Raw genomic sequence first — 13,789 nt, forward strand, 5'->3', positions numbered from 1 at the left:
CTGAGTTAAAGTGTAAAAGACTAGGGCATTGTAAAGCTTCAAGATTGCAAGGCCTGGGCTAAAAAGTAAACAATTCCCCTGCTATCCCCGGAACCTGTAATGTCTGTAAAGTTGTTAGGACAATGCGGGAGCTGCTCAGTAAATATCTCCATTGATTCCCTGGTTGTTTAATAGCTAAGGGCTCCAGGTAACATGGCACATACGCATATAGGCCCCAGGACCAATCAGTTTGAATGTGTGCCCCACTTGGAAGTGACCAATCACCCCTGCCCAAACTGTTCCCGCCAATGAATGGACTAATCATGTATCAGAATTGTTGTTCAATGTCCCCGCGCCTCATGATGATTTGTTCTGATGCATGCAAAGCCCACCGCCCTCTCCAAAAAGTGTACTTAAGCTCTGCTTGACCTCTGCTCTGGGCTCTGGGCTGCTCTCCCTTCTTGAGTGAGCACAGAGTCCCAACGCGTTGGAACGGATCCCTAATAAAAATCCCCCTTGCCATTGCATGAAGCTAGTCTCGTGTGGTCTTTCCTTCTTCCACGTTTCGCCGGACCCTTACATGGAGAACACTACACAAAGTCTGTTGAAACTTCAAAATAGTTTATTCCAAATGGGCATGGTGACTCATGCATATAATCCCAGCTACTTGAAGACAGAGGGAGGAAGTTTAAGGCCAGACCCTATCTCAAAATGTATACAGAGCTAGATGTGCTAGTACATGCTGGTAATCCCTGTGGCTCAGGAGACTGACACAGGAAGTCAGTTCCAAGTTCAAGGCTGTTAGGTAGTAGCTAGCAGTGAGCAGCAAAATGCATGGTAAGGTCACAAGTGTTCTTTAAATTACTTTAAGGTCTTCCTTAAATTACTTTCAAAGTAGATGAGAAAGCAAAGGCTGGTAGCTAATTTTTAGAAAATAAACAGAAGCAAAGGAGTTAATGGGAAAATGAGTCAAAAGAAAAGGACTTATGGGACTAACTCTTGACAGGAACCATTGATGTTGATGTGATGCTAGGAATTAGGGCTATAGGTGTTTCCATTTGTCTGAGAAGGAAGATTCCTTTAGTAGTGCAGGTGCAATAAGGTAACTTCTGACCAGTGCCCACATTAACATTCAGATAAAGCCCCCAAAATAGGATGGCACTGAAGCTAGAATTAGACAGGCAGTCAGTGTAGATAGGTAAATTGAGTCAAGTAGTTTTGAGTGACTCTGGGAAGTTGGAGACTGTCCCCTGAGGGATCTTATCAAGAACCCACCTCTACTCCAATTTGTTGCCAAGGTAACCTGTCCCAGGAATTTCCCCTCCATACTGGGAGCTAAAGGTTGTTAATGTGTCCTTGTCTACTCCACCCTGCCCTTCCCCCTTCAGCCCACCTATTTCCCACCTTTTGGCCATCTCAACCATTTCCTGGGCCTAGTACACCTGAAGGGGGAAGATAAGGAAGGGAAAGGCAGGAGAAACAAAGGAGGCCTAGGACATATTAAAAGGAAAAGGGCAGAACCCCTTGCTTCTTGGGATACCGTGTTACCAGCTATGGCCCCCTTCTCTCTCGCGGGAGAAGTCTATGTTACCCCTTCTTAAATAAACCCTGCTTCACATGCTTGCCTCGGTATGCTTCTCTAATGTTCAAACTTCAACATGCGGGGAAGCAGGACTCACTGATAACCGGAGGTATCAGAACCATGACAACTCCAGAGAGAGCAACTAAAGTCAAAAACTCCATCACTGATTGACAAAGAATACAGAAGGTGGTCCCCAGTTCTCCTGGAAAACATCAAACAGTAATAAATTTGGAGACAGCATTGTCTCCTTTGTTGTTCTCTGCTCTGAGATGCCTCTCTCTCTCTCTCTCACTCTATGCTTAAGCCTCACTTTGCTTTTTTTTTTTTTAAAGAGAGAGTGATAGAGGGAGAGAGAGAGAGAGAATTTTTTTTAATATTTATTTTTTAGTTCTTGGCGGACACAACATCTTTGTTTGTATGTGGTGCTGAGGATCGAACCCGGGCCGCACGCACGCCAGACGAGCGTGCTACCACTTGAGCCACATCCCCAGCCCTCACTTCGCTTTTACTTTATTTTCACCTATAATGTAGTTCTCTTGCATGGTTTTTGGTGTCTGATGTCAAGTTCTCTTTCATCAGAACACAAGAACGGAGGTTTAAAATTTCAGCTCCTTCCTTTCATGTGACAAAGGCCGGCCTGGGTAACATAGTAAGACCCATTTCAAAAAAAAAAAAAAAAAAAAAAAAAAAGGAGGGGGATAGGGATACAGCTCAGATAAATCGTGGCAGAGTGCTTGCCCAGGATGCCTGAAATCCTGGGTTTAACCTCACTACTATAAAAATAAAAATTTAGCCGGGTGCTATGGCGCACGCCTATAATCCTAGTGGCTCGGGAAGCTGAGGTAGGAGGATCACAAGTTCAAAGCCAGCCTCAGAAAAAGTGAAGCAATAAGCAACTCAGCAACACCCTGTCTCTAAATAAAATACAAAATAGGACTGGGGATGTGGTTCACTGGTCGAGTGCAACCGAGTTCAATTCCCAAAACCATGTTGAAAAATATTGAGACTTTTCCAATTTATTCTATAGCAGGACTACCAAACCTGCTATTTGTGGATACAAGTATGAGAAAGAGAAAAAGGCAACATTTAACATATTGGCAACATCGTGATTTTTAGCAGAAAATTGGTCAGTAATGAGGCTAACTATAAGATAAAGATGTGCCTATCAGTAGATTTGTCATATACAAGTAAGTATAGAAATATACCCTGTCCATTAATAGGCCTGAAATTAACATGTTGATTTTGTACATTTTCCAAACTAATTCTAACTGGATTTATTTTTTCTTTTCAATTTGACAAATTACATATAAAGTAACTGCTATTGGTCAGGATTTGCCAGAGAACCAGAAACATTAGACATACAAACACAGACAAGAGGGGATTTATTATGGAAATTAGCTCATAATCCTGCCCCTGCATAAGCCCACACCTTTAATACCCACACACATTGCCTGGATTTCTGTTAGTATACATTAGGAAACTCAAGTAACTCCTTTGGAGGGTATCAACTCTTCCTCACAGGGTTACACTGTGCACCTTACCTTTAGGGGCCTGCTGAAATTTGAGTCCAGGTTGGGTCCTGAGGACAATCATCATTGTCTTGCAAAATACTTGTCCCCAGCCCCTGGAACCACTAACATTTCCTCAATGCAGCACTAACTTCTGTGGATTTAGAGGCTACTGCCCTGTGAGTGGGGATGCTTCTGTCAACAAAAGACTCTTCAAAATTGAGTTTAATGATTTTAGTTTATACAGTCTTTCCATACAATTCCATCCCAATTACAAGACTTCATTCTTTCCCAGTGAAATGAGAAATGCACTTTAATAGGAGATATCTTGCAAGACTGGGAGTTCAACTTTCTTTGTCATTCAGTGAATCACAAGAGGAGGGCTTATGTTCCATATTCAGTAAATTCATTCCCTGTGGATACAAGCAATAAGATTCTCCTGAAGGGAACACTTAAAAGCTCTTAAGTCATTCATCCTGTCTTACAGCCTGGAATTCTAATCACTGAGCTTATCCTTTTCTTTTATCATTTTGTCCAACAATAGTGAACAACCAACAAAATTCATTATAGTCCTCAGTTTTCCACAAATGTTTAAAAATATCACAGACTCCCTAAGCTCCTAACCACTTATAAATGATCCTTAGGAGTATTCAACACAGACATCTTGCCTTTCTTTACAAACAGTTAACACCATGAACTATTGAGAAACCAATGAGACTCCATTTTTGAAAACAGCTTCTACCTCAAAGTCTGTCCAAGGAAGGGGGCATGACCTTTGTCCTTGGAAAAATCCACAGAGCATTTCTAGGCACATATCCACCCTGCTGAGTTGTTTGTCTGCGAATAACAGGAGAGATCTGTGGCACCAGGTGTCCCTGACTTAGTTAGGCTAGGTGAGGACCATAGCAACCCCCTAGCAACCACCAATCAGCAAGAGACAGGGAAAATACCTGGGATGTCAGATGACCCCCCAGTAGTTTATGGTGGTTTATAACATGTTGGGAAACCATGTAGTTTAGCACGTACACCCCTTGTGGCTTTAACCAATCAATTCAAAGGAACCCTACTCTTGTACTAACCAATCATCCCTACCCAATTTGTTCCTGCCAATGAATGTGCTAATCAATGTTAAGAGTTGTTTGATTTTCCCACGGTGTGAAATGATTTGCTGTGTGATGTTGTGATGCATAGAGTATCTCCCCAAAACCTATAAAATCTCACTGGACAAAGGACCAGGACTCACTCCCTATAACCACTATGTCAGAAAAGGTTGAGTCCAGGCTCGAGCTTGCAATAAAGAGTCTTGTGTGATTGCATCGGATTCGGCTTCTGGAGGTCTATTGGGGTTCATGAATCTGGCATTACACTATCAGTGACCGTTATATTAGTTATAATATACTCCTTAATATTTTTCTGTTTAATATTACAGAGCCAATTGAAGAAAGCACAAACCAATTCAAGAAACTCATCTTTAAAATTTCATTCAACAGTCCCGGCTCCCGCCTGCCAACCGAGCCTGCCCCTCGTGCTCTCGAATCCCGCCCTCCCCTCGTCGCCCAACTTCTCCCAAACCCGGCTTCTCAGTTAACACCAAAACATAGAAGTTGAGGCATTTGCCCAAAGTCACAACACAGCAGGTAGCAAATGGCGATTGAGCCTTCTCCATATCATACTTCTAAACTCCCTTACTGACACACGTATGGCAGCCTTGTTTCAAATGTTCTCGTCAGACATTAAGAATGATGTCCCGGCAGGAGAGAGAAGATGGCCACGAATAGAGTGCATCACACCCCGTGTACCGCGCCACTGAGTGGGTGAACAACGAGTTAGAACGACAAAAAACTATCTTGTTAGGAACTTACAGCAAAATGGGGGTGGAAACCTAGAGGAAGGATTTCCAGCACCGAGGTCCGGTAATTGAGTCTCATACACGAGCCAACTGTGCGACCAGAGATCCGGGCTGACTGATCCCCGCGGCCCACCCCGAGGCTACAGACGGCGGGGAGCCGCCGAGAAGCGACCAGCAAGCAGGGAGATTGCTGCAGATGCTGTGGGATCCTGCCGCCTGAGCACTCACGGAGCCCCGGGCTGAGTTCGGGATTTCAGACGGGGAAGGAAGCAGGACAGTTCTATCCCCAACAATGGAAACTCCACCAAGGAAACCAGCGGCCACCATCTTGGAGAGCTGAAGTTACCACCACCACTCTCCGACAGACTGCAACAATAAAACAGGTGCATATTACTCAGCTCATCTCCCATACAGCGGGGAATTCGCATAAAATCTCTCCTAGGCTCTCGGGGGAGGGATTATCAGAGCAAGCCTGCATAAAGACGCAGGGAAAACTAGAGACACCCGACCTTCAACTCCCCCTCCCATCAGCAGGGGAAAACGAAACCTGTATTGCCAGCACGGGGGGAGGGGCAAGCAGAAAACATCAAAACCTAGAGTGCAGGGGTGGGAGGGTTCTCAATAGCCACCCTCCACGCCCAACAAACGGCAGGCCCAGAGTACAGTTTGAACTGCCGAGAGGCATCACTCAGGGGAAATCTGGTCTAGCAGGAGAAACCAGGACTAGCAGGAGAAACCAGGGGACTAGAGGCCAGGCCGGCGCGACTGGGCGGCTGGAGTCAGCCCACCGCTGGCGACCGATCGCGGGACTGGGCGGCTAGAGATTGCCTGCCCACCGGCAATAGCCAGCCCGCTGCCAGCGCGACTGGGCGGCTGGAGACCGCCCAGCCGCCGGCGTCCAGGAGCTGAAACCAACCAGAGACAGTCCAGTCCCACCCCTCCATTCGAACACCCCAGTAAGGAGCCTGGGGCCCGCCATAGCAGAGAGGTGACTGGAGAGGTCACTGGAGCTCGGCCGTGGGAATTCCTTCCCAGCGAAATCCACTTTAGCAAGCATAGTCTACCAACACAAAGGAGAGACAACAGAGATATAAAAAACCAAAACAAATTTATAGAAGAGAGCAGAAACACAGCAATCAAATAGAGCTGGAAAGTAGGGTGAACATCATGAAAAAACAAGGGAAAAAAGGAGTACAAACAATGCAGGACAACTTAAATCTACAGGAGGACCTAGAAGCATCAGAAACAGGGATAGGGAAAGAACTCAAGGCATACCTAACTCAGATGGAAAGGAATATTAGAGAAGATATGAGACAGCAAGTCCAAGCAATGAAAGTATATTTTGAAAATGAATTAAACAAACAAATTCAAATGGCAAAGAACGAGCTTTACCAGGAGATAGAGATCTTAAAAAAAAATCAAACAGTAATCCTAGAAATGCAGGAAACTATAAATCAAATTAAGATCTCAAACGAGAATATTACAAATAGACTTGATCAAGTAGAAGTCAGAACATCAGATAATGAAGACAAAGTTTATCAACTTGAAAAGAATATAGTCAACACAGAAAAGATGCTTAAATCCCACAAGCAATCTATTCAAGAGATATGGGATGTCATAAAAAAAACAAATTTGAGAGTCATCGGGATAGAAGAAGGCATAGAGAATCAAACCAAAGGAATGGACAACCTATTAAATGAAATAATTCTAGAAAACTTCCCAGAGATGAAAGATGGAATGGATTGCCAAATCCTGGAAGCCTACAGGACCCCAAACATTCAAAACCATAATAGACCAACTCCAAGACATATAATTATGAAGATGGCCAACATACAGAACAAGGAGAGAATATTAAAAGCTACGAGAGAAAGGAGGCAGGTTACATTCAGGGGTAAACCAATTAGGTTAACGACTGATTTTTCATCATAGACTTTGAAAGCGAGAAGATCCTGGAACAATGTATTTCAAACGCTGAAAAATAATGGATTCCAACCAAGAATACTGTATCCAGCAAAATTAAGCTTCAGATTTGACAATGAAATTAAAATCTTTCATGATAAACAAAAGCTAAAAGAATTCGCAGCCAGAAAACCAGCACTGCAAAGCATTTTGAGCAAAATACTACAAGAAGAGGAATTGAAAAATAGTGCCCAAAACAACAGCAGGAGGTATCTCAGTAAAGGGGGAGGAAAATAACCAAAAAGTAAAAACTAGCCAAACTAAAATAAATAAATAAATAAACATGACTGGAAGTACAAATCATATTTCAATTGTAACCTTAAATGTTAATGGCCTAAACTCACCAATAAGGAGACATAGGCTAGTAACCTGGATCAAAAAAACAAATCCAACAATATGCTGCTTTCAAGAGACTCATATGATAGGAAAAGACATACATAGGCTGAAGGTAAAAGGTTGGGAAAAATCATATCACTCACATGGCCCTCGGAAGCAAGCAGGAGTGGCCATACTCATATCGAATAAAATCAACTTCAAACCTAAGTTAATCAAAAGGGATGAAGAAGGACACTATACACTGTTAAAAGGAACCATCCACCAACAAGACATAACAATTATCAATTTGTATACACCAAACAATGGAGCTGCAACGTTCATAAAACAAACTCTTCTCAAGTTCAAGAGTCAAATAGACTACAACACAATAATTATGGGTGACTTCAACACACCGCTCTCACCATTAGACAGATCCTCTAGACAAAAGCTGAATAAAGAAACTATTGAACTCAATAGCACAATCAATAACCTAGACTTAACCGACATATATAGAATATATCAACCATCATCAAGTGGATACACGTTCTTCTCAGCAGCACATGGATCCTACTCAAAGATAGATCATATATTATGCCATAGGGCAACTCTTGGTAAATATAAAGGCATAGAGATAATACCATGCACCATATCTGATCATAATGGAATGAAACTGGAAATCAATGATAAAAGAAGGAAGGAAAAATCCTACATCACATGGAAAATTTCATTCCACAAGAATCATTCCTGGCATCAAAGTCTGTATTAGTGTTCTCCAAAGAAACAGAACCGATAGGAGATAGATTGATAGATGACGGATAGATAGATAGATAGACAGACAGACCAACCTGACAAAAACAACTTAGAGGAGAAAAAGTTTATTTTGGCTTATGGTTTCAGAGGTTTAGTCCATGGCTGAGCAACTGCATTGCTCTAGACTTGGAGTGAAGCAGAACATCATGGCAGAAGGAGATTGGGGATAGAAAAGCGGCCCAGAACTTAGTAATAAGGAAGCACACAGATAGCTCCATTCACCAGAAAAAATATAAGCCTCAAAGTCTCTCCTAAGTAACCTGCTTCCTCTAGCCACACCCTACCTGCCTATCTTTATCACCAGATAATCTATCCAACCATATTAATCCACTGATCAGTTAAAGGCTCTCATAACTTAATTATGTCACCTTTGGATATTCTTGAATTGTCTCACAGATGAGCTTTTGGGGACACATACAAATTATAATAGTATATGAGAGAGATCTTGTGAGAATAGAGGATCACAGAACCAGGGACGATGTTGCTGTAGCTCAGTAGATCAAGAACAAATGAAGATTAATGAGTAATGGATTTTTTTTTAGAAATAGAAAAATAACCTACTACATTGCTAGGAGCCACAACCAAATAATATGATGCATGGCACTTTTGGTTGTAAGGTGACGCCAGCTAGCCATTGAGATGATATGATTATGTTAAGATTTACATTCATATGGAAATTGGACTCCTGCTATTCACCTTGGCCTGGTAAGGGACTCATGTTACGGGACTCCTGGAGAGTTCCAATTGGTTGGGGAAGGATAGTAGGAAGGGATTCCGGGGGAGGTCCTGGGCCCCGGTTCCGGTAGACGCCACCGCGTGGGTGGACCGGCTTGCTTGCCGGACGCATAAGGGGTATTGGCGGCATTTTAAAAAATAAAGTTTTGTTCTTGCTTGAGTGGCTCGTGATTCTGTGCCCAGCCAGACTGCGGCACTACATTAACAAAAATTAAGAAGTCAAACAAGGATTGGGGACATAACTCAGTGGTAGAGTGCTTACATACCATGCATAAGGACCTGGGTTCAATCTTGGGTACCACAAACAGGGATTAGAAGGAACTCTTAGACATTGCTGGTGGGAAGTGTGAATTGGTGCAGCCACTTTTGCCTAGTGGTTTGATACATTTCATTTAAAAGTTAAGCAATCAATGGTCCCTAAAACTCAGTATCCCCATTCCTTAAACAATTGTCCAAAGGAATTTTTCACACAAATAACACATTCATAATGTAACAGAGTCCCTTTGAAATTAAAAGCCTTAAAATGTTTTTGCTTCCTCAATTACCAGAAACTGTTTTTCTGCATGCTGAGAATGAAAACTGAGAAGCTACCCCCCCAGCCCAGGTGGGGCCAAGGAAACCGAAACTGTGACATATTTCTGACAAGCATAGCCTAGCTGAGTCTAAATGTGCATATTTCCCATCTTTTGCCCAACTATACCCCCTCCCTTCTACTAAAAGCTGTTCAATCCCCTAAGGCCTTCCTCAAACAAGATAAAGATTTAAGACAGATTTAAGAATCCTCTTTCCCAGGATTGGATTTAAATAAACCTGTTTTCCTGCACCAACTTCTGCTTCCTGAGCTTTAGTGGAGCCACAAGGTAGAAACTCTGTTCCCATAAACCATAAATAATATATATATTTTTTTCCCAAAATGATGTGATTTATTACACCATTGACTGTGTATGGGAATATATTCACAAAATGAAAACTTCCTACAACAATGAAATGGGCTGCGGATACGGCTCAGTTGGTAGAGTGCTTGCCTCGTGTTGCATGCATAAGGCCCTGGGTTTAATCCCCAGCACCACACACAAACACACAAAAAACAAAACAACAAACAAAAAAACAGTTATATGAATGAACTAAGTCTCATTTACTAAGATGAATGAGTTATGCACCACAACATGGAAGAAATCTTGAAAACCTAAATGTTGGGTAAAAAAGTAATTCCCAAGAGATTTCACACACAGTTAAATGTTATTTTTATAGAGCACAAAAATACTACTAGCAATACCAAGAAAAATATTTTAAGCATTTGTGATAAAGTAGCTTCTTATAAAACTAAAATGTGCCTACTATATATCTCAGCAATTATACTCATGGGTATTTGTCCTAAAGAAATTAAAACTTACATTCACCGAAAATAGCAGCTCTGTTCATAGTAGCCAGAAATGGAAAACAAACCAAACACCCCCAACAGGTGACTAGATAAGCAAATTATGGTGAATCCATATCATGGAATTAACTACTCAGCCATAAAAAGAAATGCACACGATTTGGATGTATCTCAAGAGAATTACACCAAATAAAGAAAGCCAATCTCTACAGGATACATGTTGTATAATTCCATTAATACAATATTAGTGTGTGTGTGAATGAAAGGGTTCTGGGGATTGAACCCAGGGCCTGTGCATGCTAGGCAAGCTCTTCATCACTAAGATGATTATACTTTATAACTAAGCCCATTAATATGTGGTATTCTTGAAACAATAAAATAATAGGAATGGATAATGAATTACTGGTTGTCAAGGGTTGTAGAGGAGAGAGGAGGCAGATGGCTGTGGCTATAAAAGGGTGGTGTGAGTCGTTCTTGTGATGGAGCTGCTCTGTATTTAACTCAAATGATATTCACTGTAGTCTACACATATGAGCAAAGTTGGATAGAATTGCTGGGCATGGTGGCACATATCTGTAATCCTAGCTACTCAGAGGGTGAGGCAGGAGAATGGCAAGTTTGAGGCCAGCCTGAGCAAGTTACTGAGAACTTATTTCAAAATAAAATTTGAGCGGGGCGCAGTGGCAAGGCTGAGATAAGAGGACCGAGAGTTCAAAGCCAGCCTTAGCAACTTAGCAAGGTCCTAAGCAACTCAGTGAGGGCCTCTAAGTAAAATACAAAATAGGGCTGGAGTTGTGGCTCAGTGGTCGAGTGTCTCTGAGTTAAATAAGTACCAAATAAATAAATAAGTAAAACAAGTAAATAAGTAAATAAAATAAATAAAATTTGAAAATAATGTTAGGCGTGTACCCTAGCATGTACAAGGGCCTGGGTTTGATCCCTAGTACTATATATACCCACCAAATTGCATAGAACTAAATATAAATGGGTGCATATTGATATCTAAATAACATTAATGAATTTTGTTAATTTAAATTTATTTTCTTCAGATATATATTTACATTTTTTATAACTTTTGTATAAATTTACACATAAAATGATATTTTATAATTATTTAATAAATATAAATGTAATCAAACTGTATTTCAATACTCATTAAAATTATTTTAACTTGGTAATTTAATAACAATTTTAATTTTCTGGTTGGAATAGATCTGTATTTTATGATCATACTTTATAACTAATGTATATCTAGTATTTAATATTTTCATACTAAATAATATGTTTAGAAGTGAGTCACAAAAAGATAAGAGCACTATAAATTCCACTATCAAAATACAATATATGAGGGATATATCCTATTATGTGTCAATTGAATCTATAATTTCAGTGTTTTTTATGCAAGCATATATAAATAGGACAAAAATAAAATTCACAGAAACAAATTTCTGAAAGTATAGAAATTCACAAATAAGTGGAGGACAGGATATAACATTTAATATATGGCATTAGAAAATTTGACTATTTGGAGGGAAAATGAAATCCTCATTTCATACCATAAAGTAAAATTCATTCCAGATAGATTTATTATCAAATCTTTATAAAGGAAACAAATCATAGAAATGTGCAATTATCTTTATAATGTTGGTGTACGGAAGATCTTTGTAAAAAAGAACAAAATCTAGAAGCCACTGAAGATGAGACCAACTGTATAAAAGTATTTTATTTTTATATACTTTGAAAGCCTAACATACTTACATCTTAAAAAGTAAATAACATTTTAAGAGAAAAACAATAGGCCCAGGCAAGACAGCCATGTTTTAAAAATAAAGTAAAACTTACCAGGTCTGGTGTTGCTCACCTGTAATCCCAGCTATTCAGGAGACTGAGGCAGGAGGATGACAAGTTTGAGGCCAGACTGGGCAACTAAACAAAAAATTCTCTAAAAAAAAAAAAAATTACCAGGTACCACAGCCCATACCTATAATCCCAGCAGCTCTGGAAGCTGAGGCAGGAGGATCACGAGTTCAGAACCAGTCTCAGCAGCTTAGCAAGACTCTGAGCAACTCAATAAGACCCTGTCTCTAAATAAAATATAAAAAGGGCTGGGGATGTGACTCAGTGTTTAAGCACCTCTGGGTTCCTGGTTTCAATCGTTGGTACCAAAAAACAAAACAAAACAAAATTTAAAAAATATTTTTAAAATGAAGTAAAATTGAATGTGCTGGCAAAAGAGAATATTAATACATTATTTAGTGAAAAAAATGAAGTTGGAAAAATGGTATGTGCAATGATATATATGATACTCCATTTGTGGGATATAAAAAAGCTATATAGCAATATATCACTGTGTTAGTTTTCCAGAGTTGCCATACAAAGTACCACAACTGCATGACATAAAATGCAGAACTTTCCTGTCTTGCAGTTGTAGAGACTGGGAGTCTGACATCCAGGTGTCAGCAAGGTTGTTTTCATCCAAAGGCTGTAAGAAAGCATCTGGTTCAGGCCTCTCATCTAACTACAGGTAGTTCTGTGTCTTGTAGAGGCCTTACCTTGGAATCTTCCATCATGTGTACGGTGTTCTCCCTGTGAATGTGTCTTTTCCAAAATTTCCCTTTTATAAGGCCCACCATATTCTAGTATGAACTCATCTTAATTATATCTGCCAGGACCCTGTCTCCAAGAAAAGTCACATTCTGAGGTACTACAAGTTAGGACCACAATGCATGATTAGGGAAAAGAAATTTAACTCATAAGAAGCAAGATTAAATGCTAGGAAATTTCCTTTGGCTCTGATGCAGATTCTTACTTCATTGCTGTTACAATACTATGGATTCTTCTCTTATGAAGAGGTGATTAAAGCATGAACAACTGTGTCAAAATGTGACTGGACAAAAAAGAGTCAAATCCAATGCTTTATTGAAGAAATATTTGCTATAATCAGGGTATAGGAGGTTGAGCAAAGAGGAAGGAAGGGACATTCAGGGCCTGGTGTATATCTCAGCGGTAGAGTGCTTGCCTAGCATGTATAAAGCCCTAGGTTTGATACAAGCCTTCCCCCCCAAAAAAAAGAATAGCTGTTAGAACTAATAAATAAATAAAGAAGAACAATAATTTGAAAATTTAGTTTTATCTTGTTGAACAAATGAATTTATAGTTGAACAAATAATATATTGCTTCATATAAGATAAATAGATAGATAAATAGATAGAACAATATTTATGAAGAAATTGAGAAGGGAAAGTGATTATTATTGAGGATAGAAAAGAAACACTCTCCCAAGAAGGCCTGGGTCCTATTATGGTTGTATCTCCACCTCCCTACTGGGGATTGGATCCAGGCCATGCATATATGCTAGGCAAGTGCTCTAACACTGAAATCACTGAGTTACATCCCCAGCCAGTCCCTGGTATATGTGTGTGTATACTGGCACCCCCTCCTCCACAGAAAATATTAACTAAGCTTCTCCAGAAATCTTCACCATAATTGATTTTAGGATTATCAGCAAATGAGTCTCTTAAAAGAGTTCAATGTAGGTAAACTTCCTATTTTCCTGTTGCTCTATTTTACTTGGCCACTGGCCTGGAAAAGATCGGCACTCCAGGTGCTGAACGCCCCTTTTCCTAGTTTTTCACAAACATTTATCCAATATAGTAGGTTGTAAAAGTGTGTTT

The sequence above is a fragment of the Spermophilus citellus genome (assembly GCF_964194105.1).
Source record: "Spermophilus citellus genome assembly, chromosome: 4".
NCBI lineage: Eukaryota > Metazoa > Chordata > Mammalia > Rodentia > Sciuridae > Spermophilus > Spermophilus citellus.